We start from the raw sequence: 20,663 nt of genomic DNA, 5'->3' as shown, positions 1-20,663 counted from the left end.
GAGCGTGTGTGTTTTTTGGGGGGGGGTTGAGATAGAGAGTCAAAGGAGGAGAGATGAAGGGACATATAGATATAGATGGAGGGGGGAGGCAGGGAAGAAGGTTTCTTGCACAAGATGCATTGATTTCAGTGTAGATGATGACTTATAATCCTATTTGATTGCTTGCACTAGATGCATTGATTTCAGTGTAGATAATGATTTCTAATCATATTTGATTGTTTTCACTAAATGTATCGATTTCAGTGTGGATGTTTATTTCTAATCCTATTTGATTGTTTTCTCTAGATGCATTGATTTCAAATGTAGATGATGATTTCTAATCCTACTTTATTGCTTGCACTAGATGCATTGATTTTAGTGTAAATGCTAATTTCTAATTATATTTGATTGCTTTCACTAGGTGCATTAATTTCAGTGTGGATGTTGATTTCTAATATTATTTGATTGCTTGCATTATACACATTAATTTCAGTGTAGATGTTGTTTTCTAGCCCTATTTGATTTCTCGCATTATATATGTTGGATGTTATTAATCTTGAGATTGTAAATTATTAAAAATATTTTTCAAGATTAGATGGAGGGGAGAGAAAGGAAAGAATAATTCTTGCACTAGATGCATTGATTTAAATGTAGATGTTGATTTGTAATATTTTTTATTGCTTTCACTGGATGCATTTATTTCAGTGTAGATTTAGATTTATAATCCTATTTATTTGCTTTCAATGGATGCACTGATTTTAGTGTAGATGTTGATTTCTAATCTCATTTGATTTCTTGCATTAGATGCATTGATTTCAATGTAGATGTTGTTTTGTAATCTTATTTGATTGCTTACGTTAGATGCATTAGATGTTGTTAATCTTGACATTGTAGATTATTAAGAAAAAATATTTTCAAGATATATAGTAATACCTAAAAGGACACTATTAAGAATTAATTAGTTGTCAAAAGTTGTGATACCTAGAATTAAAATGAAATAGATGTGCATAATCAATCCTCCTGCAAAGTGCAAATTAATCCTTGATAAGATCGTCTCCCTTCTACATCACCAACTAATTACTAATAGACAATTATATATATTCAAAATATAGTAAAAATTACATATATTCAAAATTACTAATAGATAATTGCATATAATAATGTATTCATAACATTTATAAGAGGAAAAGATATATTTATAAACATTCAAAACAAAACAAAATATTCTTGAAGGAGATGTGATAATTGTTTGGAGAAACAAATAATGTAAATATTTTATAATTCTAGCCACTCATTAAAAAAAATTCAAAAATACATTATTTCTTGACTTTGTTGAATAGACTATAGATAAAAAATCATCAAAATATTCTTGAAGGAAATAAATTATTTCAAACATTATCAAAGAAAAAAATTATTTCAAGAGTAATCTTGATGCAATAAATTATTAAAACTACTCTTCAAGATATATTTAGTAATACCTAGAGCGACACTATTGAGAATTAATTAGTTGTTAGAAGTTGTGATACCTAAAATTAAATGAAATAGATGTGCAATATCAATCCTCCTACAAACTATTGACAAGATTGTCTCCCTTCTTCATCACCAACTAATTACTAATAGACAATTACATACACATATAAAAATATAACACAACAAATGTAACATTCACAAACATTATCATCCAAATCCAAACACAAACACACAAACCACTCAAAGCATCCAAACAAAGATGTACAAACCATTCAAGGCAAGCAACACAAACTAAATTAAAGAAGAGAATGATATGGTCATGCCAAGAAAAGAAAACATAATGTGAATTTTGAAGTTAATATCAAACATATACAAAATAATGACAATCTAAAAATGTGACATTTTTTCCCTCAACTTGAATCAGCTTAGATCCATCTAACACTGGATCTATCATGCACTGAGGTGAAAACCTTTCCTCAAGTTCTACAATCCAAAAAGAAGGTTTGCACCTTGAGGGATTTGATCCCTCTCGGAGAATGATAAATCCAGTGTTAGATGGATCTAAGCTGTTTTGTAGATACATGTGCAGTCTCAAAAATATTTTTGTTTCGTATTTCATCCTTAGATTCTATGTGGTCACCCAAATGATCCACAATGCCAGCACTTCTGCTTCCCCAGACAACGCGGAGTGACGACGTATAATGATGTCCCCAACAAAATAAGTATCTATAATTTGGATGGTAAGGCAGCTCATACACACTTACTAACTCCTCTCCATCAAATTTTAGTGTATCTTGTGGACAATCCACAGCTTTCAACCACCTTGCTCTTGCTTTGCATTCTTTTGAATCCATATTTTTCACGATTCCCACTCATCTTGATTCGGAAGCCTCGCCGTCATCATCATCTGAACCCTTGTCCAATACATATTGTTCAGGAAATAAGTCATGATCCCTAGCATCATCGATGGGAATCAAATGTGTAGAATCTATACCATATGTACTTGTACCATCTTGCCATATCACATCTACCTTAGTCCGTTTATTTCCCACAAATACCTCCCATCAGGAGCATTATATTTTATGTGGGCAACAGTGTCATATGTGGCAGGCATAGTAACTTCTAACATTCTCCTTTCAGATGCGGGAAGCAGACACCAGTCGCCAGCGTATGAAAAACAAGACAATAGTTGTAGCTCTTTAGGGTCCTGTTTCTTTGCAGGAGTGACAGTTGACTAAGAATTGCAATCAATATTTGTTGTAGCAATCCAATCGACGTAAAATGATCCCACTTCCACATTACATATTGTACCTTCCTTGTTATTTTCTTCCATGTACCACACAACCATCGAGAATTCTTGAAAACAGTTGATGAATTGCCCTGGACACGTTGCCTTGGAAAGGAAGCATAATGGAGATTGTTGGGGATTGGAATAAGGTGGTCAGGGTCGTCCTTCATTAGTTTGCATTTTGATTCATCATCAAATAACACGATAACATTATAAACCACTTCATCGACTCTTCCCACCCAAGTTCCATGAATGACATAATCACCGCGCACAAACACCCTTTTTTGTTAAATATCTCTACTGGAAACGTTTCTTATAGTATTAAATGATGTGGGAGTTAACAAATCTACTGTAACATCCATGTTAACCATTATGCCTCTCTGTCCAAATGGATCTAAAGCTATTGCCACAATATCACCTTGGAAAAATGCCCTATTAATCACCTCAAGCTCATCGGCTTTCTCTATACTCTCTGAAAAATTCGTCCAAAAAATCTGTGCAGAGTCTTCTGGAATATACTCGTCTTCATCCTCATCTTCACTATATCATCCTCATCTGAATCAAAATCATCTACAATTTTTATTACAATCCAAATTAAACCTTTGTGTTGTACATATTGGACTATGTCTTCTGTGTGCATATGTACATCATATTGCTTTGTTGAATCTCATATAGAGTTTTCTTCCCAAAATCTTGATAATGTCGACGCGCGGTTCGCATTGAAACTAGTGTCTCTGATGCATCTTTAGCAGTTGAGTTGTATGTGGATTTGATGCATGGTTGTCTTCGTTCTGGTATGTGTCCTCCATTTCAATTCTTGATAGCAAATTTCTGAAAGAGAAAGCAATAGTCAGGACTCCATTGCACACAGTCAATGTGATTTTATAGTCAGGACTCGGGACAAAATGAAATAACTCGACTCTAATATGCAAAACTTTTCTTTCGGAAAATGCGATTTGACTCTCTTTCTTGTAATAAGTGTCAGGATGTTCTTTATTTGTACCGAGTCTCACCTCTTTATAGGTCACCATGGGGACCTCAACTATTTGTTTGGGGTGCATGTCGTCCCCTAACAATTTATTTAAAAATAGTAAAATAATAATTATATTTACATAATCGAATATATATAATAATAATATATGTTTTTAAATGTATTTAATAAATAAAATATTTTATTTTCTATTTTAACTTTACATTAAATTAAATATTTATATTCATAAAATAATAAGAATAATTTTTCTATTAGCATGATGGTAATGGGGAGGTAAGAGCAGGAGGGGTAATATATTACTCCGATGAAGAAATTGAGACTAAATTTACATGGGTTGAGAAGATCTTCCAATAACCAAGCAGAAGCATTAGCTCTCTCACAAGGCCTAAAGTTAGCTTTAGAGAGAGGTATTCTCCAATTTACATGGTTTGAGACTCAGTGTTAATCATCCAAAAATTTCATAAAGTTAAATACGTCATTGAGAAAGATCTATCTCCATTGGACGTTCAAATTATAAGACAAATTCAAAATTTTGATATTATATCCTTTTACCACATTAAAAGAGAGAATAATCAGAATGCATACAAGCAAGCCAACAAAGGTGCTCATCTTGAGCAAGGTGTTCTTCTCTTGGATCAAGGCAATCTAACATTCCATTTCATTCCATGAAGTTTAGATGGCATAATCTTATAGAGGTGGTGGATACATTAAACCATAAGTTAATTTGGTATAACTGGGCCCCAATTGCTGCCATGGTTTTAATTAATATTATAAATGAGCCATCAATGATTCCCTCGAAGTGACGACTCTCGATATTGTCAATGTTGGCATAGTGCCCTCCCAGTGGTTAACGGAGAAAGTATTTGTCACCATCAAGGACAGATTTTGTCATCCAGCATGTGAATTCACCTCAAGACATAAAATCCACGAGTCTAGTACTCCATTCCCTTCTATGGGAGTAAATGTGGTGAGATTGAACGTTGGGTGAAGGATTTGTTGCATGATTTCAGTGAGATCAGAAGTAAAATGAGGTTCAAGGGCATCCAATGTGATACGATGGAAGTGGGGAAAGGAAATGGAAACATTTCTAATTATAAATTGTGCTTGATATGGATGGAGCTACTTAGGATTACAATGAAATTTCGTTCATTTGAAATTATGGCCTCTCTAAAAAATGAAGGCGGTGAAAATCTCAGGATGGTTCAGTGTCTAGTTACGGTAAAAGATAACCTTATCAAATTGGACAGAGTTGGGGAGCAGGTGGTGTTGGAAGCACAGTCACATTTCTCTATAATAATGTGGTAGTTAGAGGCATTGTGGGAAGATATGGAGTGACTCCAGTTAAGGGTGGAAAAATTGGCCACCAAAGTTGAAAATATTGGTTCAAAGGTTGATGGAATAGAAGTGACAATGGAATCAGATGCTTTAGGCATCCCTAAAGAGTTCTTCAGACTGCAAGATCCTCCCTCTCCAAGTGCTCTTGAAAAAGATCTGTTAGGTGAGCCTAAGGAACAGATCAACCCAAAAATTCCAATGCAGTCATTGGAGGAAAATGGGAATGTGATGCTAACAACAATCCACCAAGAATGTAGAATTTTGTTGGAAACTTTCCTCTTTTTTAAATGTTATGTAAATTAGCAGTATTTAGTGGAATATTTTGAAGAATATATAAGATCAATCATGTCAAGGGTATATTTTGGTATAGGCAAGGTAGTAATAGACTCTTTTTTGAACAATTATGGAATTCAATAGATGATAAATAGTCCATGTATGTAAGGGTACTCGCTCGTTTACCAAATTGATCAATACAAGCTACTTGTTTCTTTAAAAAAACACAATAGTAATAATAAAATATTTTTTTAATGTCGACTCAGTGAATTTTAATTTCAACAATATTTGTATTAACAAAACAATAAAAATAATACTTATATTAACAAAATAGCAAAATATTAATAATAAAATAAAATTTTAATGTTGGCTCAATAAATTTTCATTTTATATTAGTTTTATAAAGAAATAAAGTAATTTTTTTAAGGTTGGTTTATATTTGCTTTTTGAGATGTGTAATTCCTTCTCTATTTAATATGAAATTGACACATGGCATTTAAAACCTAATATGAAATTGACACATGCCATTTAAAAAATAATATTAATATTAGAATCTAGGTTGGTTTATAGTTGCTTTTTGAGATTTGTAATTCCTTCTCTACTTAATATGAATTTGACACATGACAATTAAAAAATAATATTGGTATTAGAATAGTATAAAGGAGAAACATATTTCATTATGTATTTAGATGACAAGTGGTGTGTGTGCAGAAAACTAATAATATTTCATTATGTGTTTAGCTGACATTATTGTTACATATTTGTGAAATTTGGGTGCATGGACATATATGGTACGGGATGGATTCAAGAGTCTTTCCCACAATTTACCAATATAGTTTTTGTATTATGATGTGTTTTGCATTGGCTAAGTCAAGAAATGGGGTTTTATGCACTCTCCATTTATGAGGTGAAATCAAGGGATTTTATTTACATCTTGCATGAGTAATGATATTGGATTGTGGTTCATCAATAGGAGAACATTTCAATATTCACAAACCTTGAAATTTCCAATAATGTTACTTAATATTTTATTTAACTTGGTAGAAAATATTATGGTTTATTACCAGAAAAGTGCCACAACCCTATGTAATCAACAAAAATAGACATTTTTCCCCCTCCCCCCGGGAAAAATCGTAATTTCCATTATGATAAAAGATGAAAATTACATGTTGTATGGTTCATAGTTCATAATTCAAAAAGTATTATTGGTATCAGATGAATCAGTTCTATCATCCTAGCATATAACAAAATATGTACATCATGTTAACAAAGTTCTAGAAATATAATCCAGTATATGGGTGTTGTAATGATATCAAATATGAAGATCATCTGTGTCAGTGGTCCATAAGTGTCAAAAAGGATCAAGAAAATATGATCAATCATGTGTGACTGCATCTACCTATTGATTGTCCATGAATGGTCAATGATAATATTGGTACTCGATATTGTTGTTGTGGTCCATAAGTGCCTTATTTGGATAATTGATCTGAAATATCGTTCTGCTCCCTGTAAATTTGATGAGAAGAGAGGAAGTCAAAACGTGTCTTGAGGGGCATTACTTCATCCAATAAACTTCTGAGAGTGTGTGTGACAGGTGGATTGTGATGTGACCCAATCGATCACCAGTTTTGAGTCACCGAAAATTTGTAGCTTGGTGCATTGTTTCTCAAGTGCAAATAGAAGTAGGAGCTTAAGACTATGTAATTTTGCAAATTTGTTGGTTCCTTGACCAAAACCGGCTTTTAGTTTGAAATAATGATGATCAGTAAGATATAGAACAACCCCTCCGCCACATGTTCCCTACTGTGAGGATTCATCAAAATATCCTTTGGGGTGTGAGTGGTCGATGTTTTCCAATGATATGATGCAGGGGACAAAGGTGGTCTCATCTTCTAAGAGCAAGGAGTACATTTCTAAGACATGTGTCACTATTCTGTCCAATCAAAAGGGAGAGTCATGAAAAAAAAATTGGTTACACCCGATCCATATTCCCCAGCACACAAACAAAGGTATATTTTTGAGCTTATTTGATGATGTTTTGTTCCACTAGTGAACCCATGCTTGTGATATGGAGCTACCTTGCCATCTATTCGATAAAGAGAGACCGTGATAAATTAAATTTCATGTCGTGTAAGCCATTTCACATGATAGAAATAAGTTCTATGTGTATTCTTTAGATTGTCAACATAAAGAACACCAAGAGGAGTCGTGAAAGGCTCGTTTCTTCATATTTTCTTTGGTTGGCTATTTGTTTTCCATAATGCACCAAACTAACAAACGCACGTTTTGCAACCCCTTAAGCTTCCATAAATGTTTAGACCACCAGAAGGGCAAATCGGGTTATCTTATGCCAATGGTTATGAGCCAACCCTCTTTAGGATTGTAAGCACCATGTTTAGAGAGACCTCACAATAATTCATCTTCAGGGTCAGTTAATATAGTGTGAAATGAGGACAGAGATCTAAGATCATTTCCCCATACTTTTTTTCATTTTCCAGAGATCTGAAGCTCCTCGGCTGAGAGCCAATGATGTACCCAGATGTTTGATCTATCTAGCTCCCTAATCTGATTTAAGATTTGTCGTCGGCCCTTACTAAGCATACATTCATTTTAAAAACTAATTTCCTGTCTTGTGTCAGTCAAGTCTACATGAGGTCTGGTTATTCAAGGTCCCATTCGGTTGACACTAGGTTTAATTCCTCCAAGGTCCAATAAAAACACCATTCACTGCATAAGGCCAAAAAAAGCATGAGAGTGAAAGAAACAATATCCCTTTTTAATTCAAAGAGGATTTGCAAACATGTAACTATGGTGGCCAGAGCTCTAATTTTCATTCCAAAAGTATAAGTTTTGTTTCAGATTGTAATTTTATTTCAAAAAGAGAGATGTAATAATTTTATTTATTTATGTAAATTTATGTTTGTCATATGTAATAAGTCACTATTCCTAGCTGTTGACTCAAACTCTATTGCCAATATCATCCAAGAAAGATTCAAAAGTAAAGATTGCCTAAACTCCAGATCATCCACGTACAAAGGAAAAAGTCGGAAAGGAAATTAGCAAAGAGGTCAAAAAGGTGAAATGAAACATTAGAAAGTGGGTTTTAAATTCAAAAGATAAAATTCACTCAGCTATAAAGGACCTCTTCGCTTCAAACTCAACTTCATTTTCCTCCTACCATTGATTGAGCAAACCCCAAGAGACCCTTTTTACAGTTTTGGGCGAAAATCAACAGAACAGAGTAGGCGTTGCACATTCTCTTATGGGGCTATGCATTTACCCAGTGATGCGCGTTCCCTCAAGGCATTGTGCATTCCCTTAAGGTGCTCTTGCACTCTCCATTAGCATTGCCCGTGTCCAGGAAGGCTACTGTAACCTCCTCAACTCCTCCAAAGTGCATTCAACCTCCAAACAAGTAAGTACCAGCTAAGGAATGTGTGTTTCTTCCTCCTTAAGTCACTCCTAAAGTGTTAAAGGTTTAATGGAAGATTTGGTGTTTATCCTATATCTAAACCCTAGATCTTCCCCAAAACTACCCTTGCACTCTCAATTCCTTTGTACACTCCCTTGCACCTTCCTTCCTTTTCCCTAAACCTTTTTATCCCAAATCTAAATCTTTTGTCCCAAAACCCTAATTCCTAGGTGCCACAATGACCTAGGCTCCCAAACCCCCTACATTGCAACAATTTTCCCCATCCCAAAAGCTATTATACTAATCCCTTATATCCTCCTCCATAAAATATATCCCTTCACCCACCTCCTTCAAATTTACCCTTCCCCATTTCTTATTTCCAAAAAACCACATTCCAATTACCTTATACCTCCTAGGGTTTGATATTAAACACCATGGCAGAAGAGGAATACAAACCACACAATGAGGAAGAGGAAACAAATAGAAAATAAATAGAGGTCAAGAAAATACACAAAGGAGGCAAAATACACAGATTTGAGCCCACAAATCTCAAGGAACTCTTGGCATCTATGACTGCTACATCCTTCAAATATCTAGGTTGTTATGATTTCTGTGAGCAAGTTCAGGCAGTCCAACATCATCCTGAGTTGACTAGGCTCTTCATATCTAAACTCCAAGACAAAAAAGTCACTCTAGCAGGTATCACTTTTACTTTATCTACTGCCATTATATCAGCTACCACTGGAATCCCAAATGTTGGGGAGAAATGGTTTAAACAAGGTGATTTGGAGAGACATTATTATGAGCCTTACATGAAACCAAGGTATCGAAAAGAAAAAAGGGGCTATTTTCCTTTTTCATAACTCCTTGACAGATATGCCCTAATGATGAAGATTATTATGAAATATTTTTCATGTGAAGGTAGATTTTCTAGGCTCTATTCTTATCACATTCGGCTTTTAATTCATTTCACTAGGGTAAAAATGCTCAATATACCCTACTATATTTTTCGAAGTGTCGAGAAGATGGCCTACATTTCCCAAAAGAGGGAGTATAAAGATCAAATGAAGAGTCTCTTTCATCATTCCCTCATTAAAATCTTAATCATTTATCATCTCAAGGAACTCAACATTTCATGGAGTACCTTCATAGCTAATCCCATATTCACTCATTCATCTACTCAAAATGTTCAAAGAATCCCTTCATCATCTCATCCTTCCACCTCCATTCCTCCATCTCAGCCCATAGATCATTCCTCCATCACCTCCATCATCACCTCCATCATCGCCATTTCTTGAGCATATTCATTCATCTAACAGAGATGAAATCAGAGAGCAAGAGCACATTGAACAGGGTGAGGTCATCAACCTTAAAGGGGCTAATTTGGGCACTTTGACACATACTTATCAGAGAGGACATAGGCAAGTGTTTTCCCCACAGATTGTGGGAGGGACCTTACCTTCTTCATCAGCAAAGCAGATACAGAAGGGCAAGGAAAATATGGCAGAGACAGGGATCCAACAGTAGGAGGAGGACCTCCATGAGAGAAAGCGGGATTTTGACTTAGTTGACCTAAGTGAGCATGATGATAGTGAGAGCACAAAAATTTTCATCAAAGAAAAGGATGCACTCATCCTGGAGCTACAGGCCAACTTACAGAGGGAAAAATACATCATCCCATATTATGAGCAGGAAAACAAGAAGTTTGAGACCAAACATGAGCTCATGGAGATTCAGCTCATCAAGGTAAAGAGAGAGGTTGAAAATGTTAAGGCTTTACTTGATGAAGCATATGGAGAATATAGTGACCAGCTGGAGGAACAAGTGCCAAGAAGAAGGCCAAGAACAAGAGGCCTAAAAATTTCATTGGAGCTAGAAAAACAGAAAGAGGTTGAACTAGCTAATGAGCTCACCCTAAATGAAAAATTTACCAAAATGAACAATGAGAATCGGGAGAATTGGCTTGAGAGGGTGAAAAAACATCTTGAAAATCTCCTAGACAAGGCCAAAAGAGACAGTGACATTCAAAGAAATATGGCAAAGTATTATTTCTGAAGAAACCAAATAGCAAGGGTAAAGCTCAAGGCTATTAAGGCAAGAATTCAAGCCCTAAATCACCAAGAAGAGAAGAAGAAGCTTGATATACTTGCAGAGGCTTCACTCCATGCCTAGATACACCAAACATCATCTCCTTAACCAATTTTGAAGACTCTTGGTTCATTTTTTGTAATATTGTCTTTCCTGTCTTTTTTGAGGCAATTTCATATCAGCGCCTTGGTCAAATGCGCAACACCTTAGGCGTTGTGCACTTTTTTTAGGAATTTTTTGGAGGAATGGAAGCCACCAGTGGATTCATAAGGACCAATACATCTAGGAAAACCATGTTTCCAGCCTTGGAATGCAAAAATGGCAGGTGAAAAAGGAAAAAAAACTACCTAAAAATCATGTTTATGCCTCATTTCTGGACCAAGAGTTGCGCGTTTGAGTAGTCTTGGGAGAATGGAGTTTTGGAGGGTCAAAATCAAGCCCATTTTTAAAACCAATGGAATTTTTGGAAACTATACACGATAAACTTTCCAATGAGCTATTGGGCTCAATTTGGACACCGGAAAGGCATGCAAAAGTGGGTCTGAAGATGGCACTGCGCGTTTGACAGTTGGCCCAGTTTTTCACTGTTTCTCTCCAAATTTGATTTTTACCTATGGGAAATCAATGTTTTACTGATGTAATTGATGTGGTTGATGTAATTATTATGCTTTACTATTACCTAGGGTAATTATATTAGGTAAATGGCCTCCATGACTTGTAATGAATCAGTTCACTTAAGTTAGGGATGAGTCACTTTAACCACCCTACACTCTAGCTATCAGTTTAGTTTTTGTTGTAACTGCTCCTCCTCTCATGGATTCGAACCCTGAGGCTAGGATGAGTTGGTTTTGAGGCCTATATCATGTAATATTTCAGTCATTCTACAGGTTGGACTCAATTGGATGTTTTACTAGTGTTTCAGACTTTGGCATGGAATATATTGGATGAGTTGCAGCTATTTTGGTGGGATTCTTGTGGCATGCTATTTTGACATTGTTTCTTCTTTAGTTACATGTGTGTGAATGTTTTGTACCTTTCATGATCAATTTCACTTCTAAGTATGTTTTACTTTCAAGGTGTGATAAGCAGAATACATCTTTTATGCTATGTTTTGGGAAAATCATCATAATTTGTTTAATTTATTCAATTTAAAAAGAATTCATGATTTTCATGCTCTTTTTAGCATCTCATCAGTCTAAACCATTTCATCGCTATACTAAAAATTGTTAAAGTAACTTACCTACCTTGCCCCATAAATGTCTACAATTCTGATTCATTTTTCCCTGACCTAGTTCACTCTCTGACCTAATTCACTCATCTAGTGACTACCCCAATCAAATCAAATCAAACAAACCTTGAGCTACTATATCTAGTGTAAAACCCTAATCCATCCAGCCCTCTTGGCTATGATCCTTTGAAGAGATCCCTCTTCGACTTGGTAGGGCTAGTTACCAAGTCAAAAGGTTGGTCTGTGGTTACCTCAGTTGGACTCTTCCTCAGCCTTGGAGATCCAAAGGAGTGATAACATACTAGCGTCGTTGTCGGGGAACGAAAGGTTCATTTTCCCTGGGTGTACAACTAGTTATCATTCAAGTTTGGTCTTATGGATGATGGGACTAAGCTTCATAAAGGTTGATTCCGTAATTGCATTTTCGAGATTGTAGAGCTGGCCTCGAGGAGACAAACAAGGCAAAATTCTACATCCTAATCCAGTTGACTCAGTCGAAGACAATCAGAGCTTGTTCAAAAAGAAAAGAAGGTTACAAGTCATAAGTTCAATCAGAATTCATTCCATTGGTAAGCTCTCGATCCTTACTAACTTAACATTTCTCTATTGAAGACTTTCCTTTGAAGATATCTTCGTTCAGCTCAAAGTCCTAGGTCTTTTACCTCACATAGTCTGTGACCTTGTTAAGATACTATCTCCATAAAGATATACCAGGTCAAACCCTGACCCAAATCCTCATTCTCCAGTTGATGATCCTGAAATATTGTTAAGAAAGCCTAAAGTCCATTTTCCCAAGACTAAAAGCACAAAATTGGAAAGGACCACTTCCTTGCCAAATCAGATACTTAGTATTGAGGATATTCCTTTTGACATTAAAGTTGAGCTATCCCTATTTCATTCGAAGTCTGAGTATTTTATTATGGAGGAAGTATTTGATCCCATAAAGTTTGATTCATACCTACCTGCCTCAAATTCCTTGTTTAGTCAACCTTCTGCTACATCACAGTCTTCAAAACTTGAGCACGAGGTTTGGTCTAATTTTGAGAAATTTCAAAGCCTAGCCGATCAATTTCAAATTACTACAGAAAACGCCTATATCCAGTATCAACTTGAAATCTTATCTTCTACCATACCCCCTACTACACCTCCGAAAACATCCATATCGCCACCTCCATCTTCATCCCATCCAACTCAACCCATTGTAGTTCCCATTCACCCTTCCCCAAGAGTCATGGCGAGATTTTCACCCTTAGAATTACCTGTTCAGTTGGCATATTTAATAAGACCTATGGCCAAAGACTTCCTCTTTTTGATGGCATCCCGGGAGTCATAACATAGCAACATATTGATAAGATGGTTGATTTCATTGACACAGAGGAGGTTGATGAAGATGATGCTAAAATGAGACTAATGGACCAAAGTTTTTTTGGAGATGTGAAAAAGTGGTTTCGTGGTTTGGCAACACGCTCTATCGATACTCCTCAAAGGTTAAATGAGTTGTTCTTAGCCAGGTGGTGGGAAAAGAAGAAACCATTGCATATCTTGGCACAATACAATACATTGAAAAGGAATCCTAATGAGATGGTTCAGGAGTTCACTATAAGGTTTATTCATATCTATAATTCCATTCCGGATAACATGAAACCTCCACCCAATTTGGCACTTCAACATTACCTAGATGCTTTTAATCGAGGGATGGCTTATCTACTAAGGGAAAGAGATCTTGTAACTCTGGAAGAAATGCAAAATAATGTGGTAAGTGTGGAAGCAAACTTGATGATTAAAAAGTCTCAGTTGAAACATGAGAAACCGGAAAAGAAAGTAACCATCAAAGAAGAACAATATTCTTCCACCAATCAAGAACTAGATGCATTGATCATAACCATGGAGAGAATGGCTGACCAGATGATAAATTCAAATAGACCTCAGGAACCACAAGTTAGAAATCTAAACTTCAGAAACTAGCAGCAACCTCAGTACAGGATTAAACAGAGAGAATAGAAACCTTCTGAAGCATCGACATCTCAGTAGCCCATTCGAATACCCTTGCAGTAGAACTATGCTCAAGGAGTGTTTGATGATGAAATAGACTCGATTGTCAAGGAAAATCACTTCTTTAGGGAATATTACCATCCCATTTTCTTGACTAAAAATGAGAAGTATGTCGAGGAGATGGAGGATCCTAAGGATGAAGACTACATACTGGAAAATGACAATGCATTGGAAACTCAATCCGATGATTATCAAATAGGATACTTAAATGCACCTAGCTCTCAGCAAATGTAATATTCCTTGAGAAATAGAGATGTCCCAATCACTTCCATTCAGAAAAGGACATCACAGCAAAAGAATACTCAACCAAAAATAAATCCTCAATGAAATCAAATCAAAGGTAAAGAGCTGGTAGAAGATAACCAAAGAAAAGTAAATCAATAATCTGCAAGCAATCCAAACAAAGACCAGGACAGTCAGAAGAAGGATCAGATACCAAGAGATGTTCCCGAGAAAAGAGACATCGTCCAAAAAGAGGTAGACAAATCCAGCTCATTCAATTTAGAAACTGAAATTTCAAAGTTGAAAGTGTCAATCCATCTTACTGAATTTGTCAAAAATAGCCATTACAAGTTTGACATAGTTAAAATGTTGAAAGTTGATCCTATGTCTGACATGGTTAATATTGAATATGACCAGCTTGAATTAATTTTTGGTCCAGCCATAGATGGTCAGTCAGGAGATAGTGATGTTCCTCCATTTTACCTAAGTTTAAGAATCCATCAGTACATTCTTCATAACTCTATGCTTGACTCCAGAGCCTCCCATAATCTAATTCCCAAAGCCATCATGGAAAGGTTGGGTCTAGATATAACTCATGAGTACCATGACTTGTACTCTTTTGATTCTGGTAAGGTCCATTTTCTTGGTCTAATCAAAGATTTGGTACTATCCCTGGACCAAATCCTGGCAAAGAATGTTTTAATGGATGTGGTGGTAACTGAGATACCACCACGATTTGGGATGTTATTGTCAATATCCTAGGGAGCGAAACTAAGAGGCACACTATAGTTAGACTTCTCCTATGCCACCATCCCGATTTTTGGGCAAATGAGGAAGTTGTACTGAGAAACCAAAATGAAATTCATGATAACTAGCAAGGAGAAACCCAATAATCATCCTATAAATGTTGTACATATAAATTTAGAGTCATTGATTTTATATAATCATAGTGGACTAAATGATGTAGATAGTCAGCTTGTGGAAATTAAAGACGAACCAGAGATTTTTAATTGTATAAAGATAGTTTCAGATCAGGAAAAAGAAAGTTTTCCAAGCTCATCAGAATAGCCATCAGAGAAGGTAATGGAAAATTCAGAACAGTCTGAAGAAAAGTTCAAAAAATTGACCCAAAACAGAAACAAGATGTACATCACTTGGAAGAGGAACATGGCCTTTGTACCATGGACTTTGATGGTGCTCTTGGGAAAGATGGAGCAAGTATTGGCATTTGGATTCAAAGTCCACATCATCACCAAGGTGAGCTCCCTCATAATGTTAGATTATGCTCATAAAAGTTATCTTTTGATTACACTAAAAATGAGGAGGAGTATGAAGTATTAATCACAAGTTTAAAGACTTTGAAAAGGTTAGGTGCATGGAAAATTTCAGTGTATGGGGATTCAAAACTTGTGATCAAGAAAGTTAAAGGTGAATATCAAGCTTGCCATCCATGAATGAAACAATATAGAAATGTGGTTTTACATATTCTTAGGATGTTTCCTGAATATACACTTTTAGTTGTACCAAGGAGTCAAAATGTTATGGAATATTAATTAGCTACAGCTACAAGAAATTCCAAAATCCCAAGTTTTCAAACAAGAAGTTTGAGATTCATGTGAAGCATCGACCCTCTGTTCCTGACAACTTGTGATATTAGCAAGTATTCTGGGATGACAAACAGGTGAATAACTTTCTTCATAGAGAAGGAGAGTTTGAAAATTGTTCTAAGGATGAAGTTTATGACAAAGATGATTAAGTCATCGAGGCAGCACAAGTTGATATACTACAGCTGAAGGATGACAATATTCTAAAAGGTCTTATACCTTTGGAAGACTTGTTTGATCAGGATGATGTAGCAAGGAAGCCTACATTAGTACCTAGTGAGAAAGGTGTGGAAGACACGAACATTGGAACAACAGAAAAACCAAAAATGATCAAGTTGTCCAAAACATTATCTCCCGAGGTAAAAGAAAAATATATTCATTTATTGTCTGAATTTTCTAATGTTTTTGTGTGGGATTATGCAGACTTAAAGGAGTATGACAAGAAATAATTCAGCATACCATCCCTAGTAAGCCCAATCAAAATCCCTTTAGACAAAAGTTAAGAAGGATTAACCCCAGGTTGCTTCCATCCATAAAGAAAGAAATTAATAGACTTTTCAAGGCGGGCATCATTGTTCCCATTAGATTTTCTAATTGGAAGTCAAATCTAGTCCCGATGAGAAACAAGACCAAAGAAATTAGGCTTTATGTAGACTTCAAAAATTTAAACAAAGTATCTCTGAAATATAATTATCTGCTTCCCAAAATGGACAATATCCTTCAGGGAGTTGTTGGCACTTCCCAGCTGTCTCTTTTGGATGGATACTCTGGTTACAATCAAGTTTTAGTGCATGAAGATGATCAGGACAAGACAACATTCACCACACCTTGGGGCACATTCAAATATGAAAAAATGTCATTTGGTCTCAAAAATGCAGGGGCCACTTTTCAGCGTACCATGGACATAGCCTTTTCAAATGAAAAATATGTTTTCTTAGTTGTATACTTAGATGATGTAACTGTATTTTCACATTCAGATGATGAACATTTGCATCATTTAAGAGTCATTTTTCATAAATGTAGAATGTTCAAGATCTCTCTCAATTCAAAGAAAAGTATGTTTTCTGTGGAGGAAGGCAAACTTATCGGCCACATCATTTCAAAGGATGGCATCCAGATTGACCCTTCACAAGTAGAAGCCATACAACAAATTGATTTCCCTCGCTGCAAGAAATAAATCCAAGCATTCAATGGTAAGATGAATTTCTTACACAAATTTATTCCTAATTTGGCTTAACATCTTAGAGAAATGACCAATATGTTGAAAAAGGATAATGAGGTGAAGTGGTCCGAAGAAGCCCACAAGTCCTTTCATGTAGTAAAGTTTGCCTTAACCACTACCCCTATTTTAATCAGCCCTGATTACTCCAATGATTTTATTGTATTTTCATTTGCTTCTAAGCATACCATGGCAGTAATACTAATGCAAAAAAGGGATAAAACCGAACTGCCAATAGCATTTTTCAATTGCAACATCAGGGATGTAGCCCTTAAGTACAACATCATTGAGAAACAGGCCTTGGCTTTGGTAAAGGCAATCAAAGATTTCAGAATTTACATTTTACTCTTGCTTATTTTCCTAATGCAGCGATACAAGAAGTTCTTGTGCGGAATGACTCAGAAGGTAGGAGAGGTAGATGGATAGCGGCATTATTAGAATATGATCTTGAGATCAAGCCTACCAAGCTGATCAAGGGTCAAGGCTTAGCCAAACTCATGGCTGAGTCAAACCTTCATGCTCTAAATATCAACCTTGTAGTATCATTGTCCGAAAATCAAGAAGAAGTGGATCTCATTCAGGTATCTGAAATCTTTTTATCATCCCCACAATATTTTGATATTATTTATGTGCTTCAACATCTAAATCCCCCTCCAGGCATGTCTAATGCTAAGAGAAAGTCATTGAAGTTGAAGGCTTCCAAATATTGTATCATGGACAATGCACTTTATTGGAAAGATACTGGAGGTGTGCTTTTGAACTGATTGACCGAAGATGACACCAAAGAAGTAATAAATGACTTACACCAAGGAGATTGTGGGGGCCACTTGTACTAGAAGACCACAGCCAACAAAGTACTAAGAGGGGATTACTATTAGCCTACACTTTTTGCAGATATCTACAAGGTAGTGATGATTTGTCACGAGTGTCAAGTTTTCCAAGGTAAAAGAAAGCTTCTTCCTTTGCCTCTACAACCTATATCAGTTAATGCACCTTTTCAATAGTGGGGCCTAGATTTCATAGGTGAGATCAATCCATCATCATCCACACAACACAAGTGGATATTGACAGCTACATACTACTTTACTAAGTGGATCGAAGCGATCCCAACCAAGCAAGCAACAAATTCAGTTATCATTCAGTTTTTAGAAACTAATATCTTGTCTCGTTTTGGTTGTCCTAATAAGATTATCACAGACAATGCGGCAGCATTCAAGTCCAAAAATATGACTGAGTTTTGTGACAAATACAACATTAAGTTGGGACATTATACAACATACTATCCGCAAGGAAATGGTCTGGCAGAGTCCTCCAATAAATCCTTAATCAATATCATCAAGAAAATGTTGGAGGCCAACAAAAAGAATTGGCACAAAAAGCTAATCAATGCATTATGGGCAGATCAAGTGAGTAGTAAGAAATCTCTTGGGCTTTCTCCTTTTCAGATTGTGTATGGAGTAGATACTATTTTTCCCTTGGGCTTTCTTTATTCAAAGGTATCACCACATTGGACCCCAGTTCAAAATGTGGCGGCAACGACGCCCATAAAATATACACTGCAAGGGGGGTCCAAGGGGGGTGGTTGTGACCTTTGGGAGTCGCCCCTGGCAGGTGATTGGGGGAAGTGCCCCAGTAGCTAAAAATAGATGTAAAATTGCCTTGTAAAATGTTGTAATTCCGTATTCAATCTGGATCGTTCATTATGCAAAGATCTGATGGTAGAAGTTATGTTAATTTAGGGTTTTTTCCCTAGAAGGCAACCCCTCACTATATATGAGGGAATTGTATGATGTTTATGTAGATCCATATTCTGAGTGAGGAAAGAGAGAGGAGATTGAGAGCAAAGAGGGAATTACAGCGGATCTGTTGTAGGTTGTATCTCTTCAGTTTGCTGGATAATATAAAAGCAAGGAATGGATGTTTCTCCGTGACGTGGCCCAAATTGGGTGAACCACATATATCGGTGTCTCTCTTGTTTTATGTGTTTTCTATGTTTATGTTTCTGCAATTTATTTTATGTGTTCCACTGCTCTATAATATATAATTTTCTAACAAGCAGTACCAGTCATGAAATTGTTACAATAATTGGGAAGTGAAGAGGATGATATTCAGTGCCGGATCAATCAAATGATTCACCTACAGCAGACACAGGATGAGGTATTTCAAAACACCTCTAAGCTTCATGAAAGGATAAAGAGAATCTATGACTCAAAAACAAAGGAAGATGACTTAAAAATTGGAGATGTGGTGCTTCGTTGGGATGCTAGAAACGAAGATAAGGGTAATCATGGTAAATTTGAAAACCTATGGAAAGGCCCTTATCAGATTTCAACTCTCCAAGGAAAAAATTCTTTCTTGTTGGATAAGATGAATGGAGAACCAAGCTTAGGAGGACCAATCAATGGTAGGCTCCTGAAGCACTATCTTTTCTTAATTGTCATGGTTTCATTGTACATACAATTTAATTTTCTACAAGTGTGAAGTAGAAGATCACTAGAGTTCAAAGCCCGAAATGAATGCCATGGATCTTCACTGATTTTCTACCATTTTTAGTATTCAATCGTCAGTTAAGTAAGTCAGTTTTGAGTCAGTTTGAGTTATTTGAGTTGTCATCATTTACTCATGCATTTCAGTTTAAGTTTTTGACCGTATTGGCCCATATGGTTAGGCACTTGGTCTATGGTGTTCTTGAAACCTCCAAGGAGCTGCCATCCACAAATAAGGCCGATGTTAGATTCAGTATTTTCATACTACCATCAGCAATCAAAACTCCTCTTTTATATCCTATTAGTGTCCCATGTTGAAATTTTTATCATTCCACCTAGGTCCTCATGCAAAAATTTACTCACTGATGGTAGCCCAAGTCAAAATCCCACTCTCCCTCAAAAAACCAATATTTTTTGGCCCACCTTCTTGTGTCTTACTGAGCATACATTCATTTTAAAAGCTCATTTCATCATGTCTTGTGTCATTCAAGTCTACATGAGGTCTGGTTATTCAACATCCCATTAGGTCACTAGGTTTCATTCCTCCAAGGTCCAATAAAAACACCATTCACTGCATGAGGCCAAAAAAAGCATGAGAGTGAAAGATATAAAATTCCTTTTTCATTCAAATAGGATTTGCAAACATGTAACTATGGTTTCCAAAGCTCTAATTTTCATTCCAAAAGTATAAGTTTTGTTTCAGATTGTAATTTTATTTCAAAAGGAGAGATGTAATAATTTTATTTATTTATGTAATTTTATGTTTATCATATGTAATAAGTCACTATTCCTAGCTTTTTACTCAAACTCTATTTCCAATATCATCCAAGCAAAATTCAAAAGTAAATATTGCCAAAACTCTAGCATCATCCACCTACAAAGGAAAAAGTCAGAAAGGAAATTAGCAAAGAGGTCAAAAAGGTGAAATGAAACATTAGAAAGTGGGTTTTAAATTTAAAAGATCAAATTCACTCAACTATAAAGGACTTCTTGGCTTCAAACTCAGCTTCATTTTC

The 20,663-nt window shown here is 35.8% G+C and overlaps 1 pseudogene; it reads right to left on the bottom strand.

Annotated features, from left to right (window-relative positions):
- Nucleotides 1-2,321: 2,321 nt before the first annotated feature.
- LOC149191030 (putative ubiquitin-conjugating enzyme E2 23) overlaps nucleotides 2,322-20,663 on the bottom strand; it is a 54,905-nt pseudogene continuing 36,563 nt past the window's right edge.

This window comes from Pinus tabuliformis, chromosome 3_1, assembly GCF_031772625.1.
Source record: "Pinus tabuliformis cultivar Carrire ecotype Pingquan chromosome 3_1, CPIR1, whole genome shotgun sequence".
In the NCBI taxonomy this organism is placed as follows: Eukaryota; Viridiplantae; Streptophyta; class Pinopsida; order Pinales; family Pinaceae; genus Pinus; species Pinus tabuliformis.
This window is presented reverse-complemented; position numbering and strand designations above follow the sequence as displayed.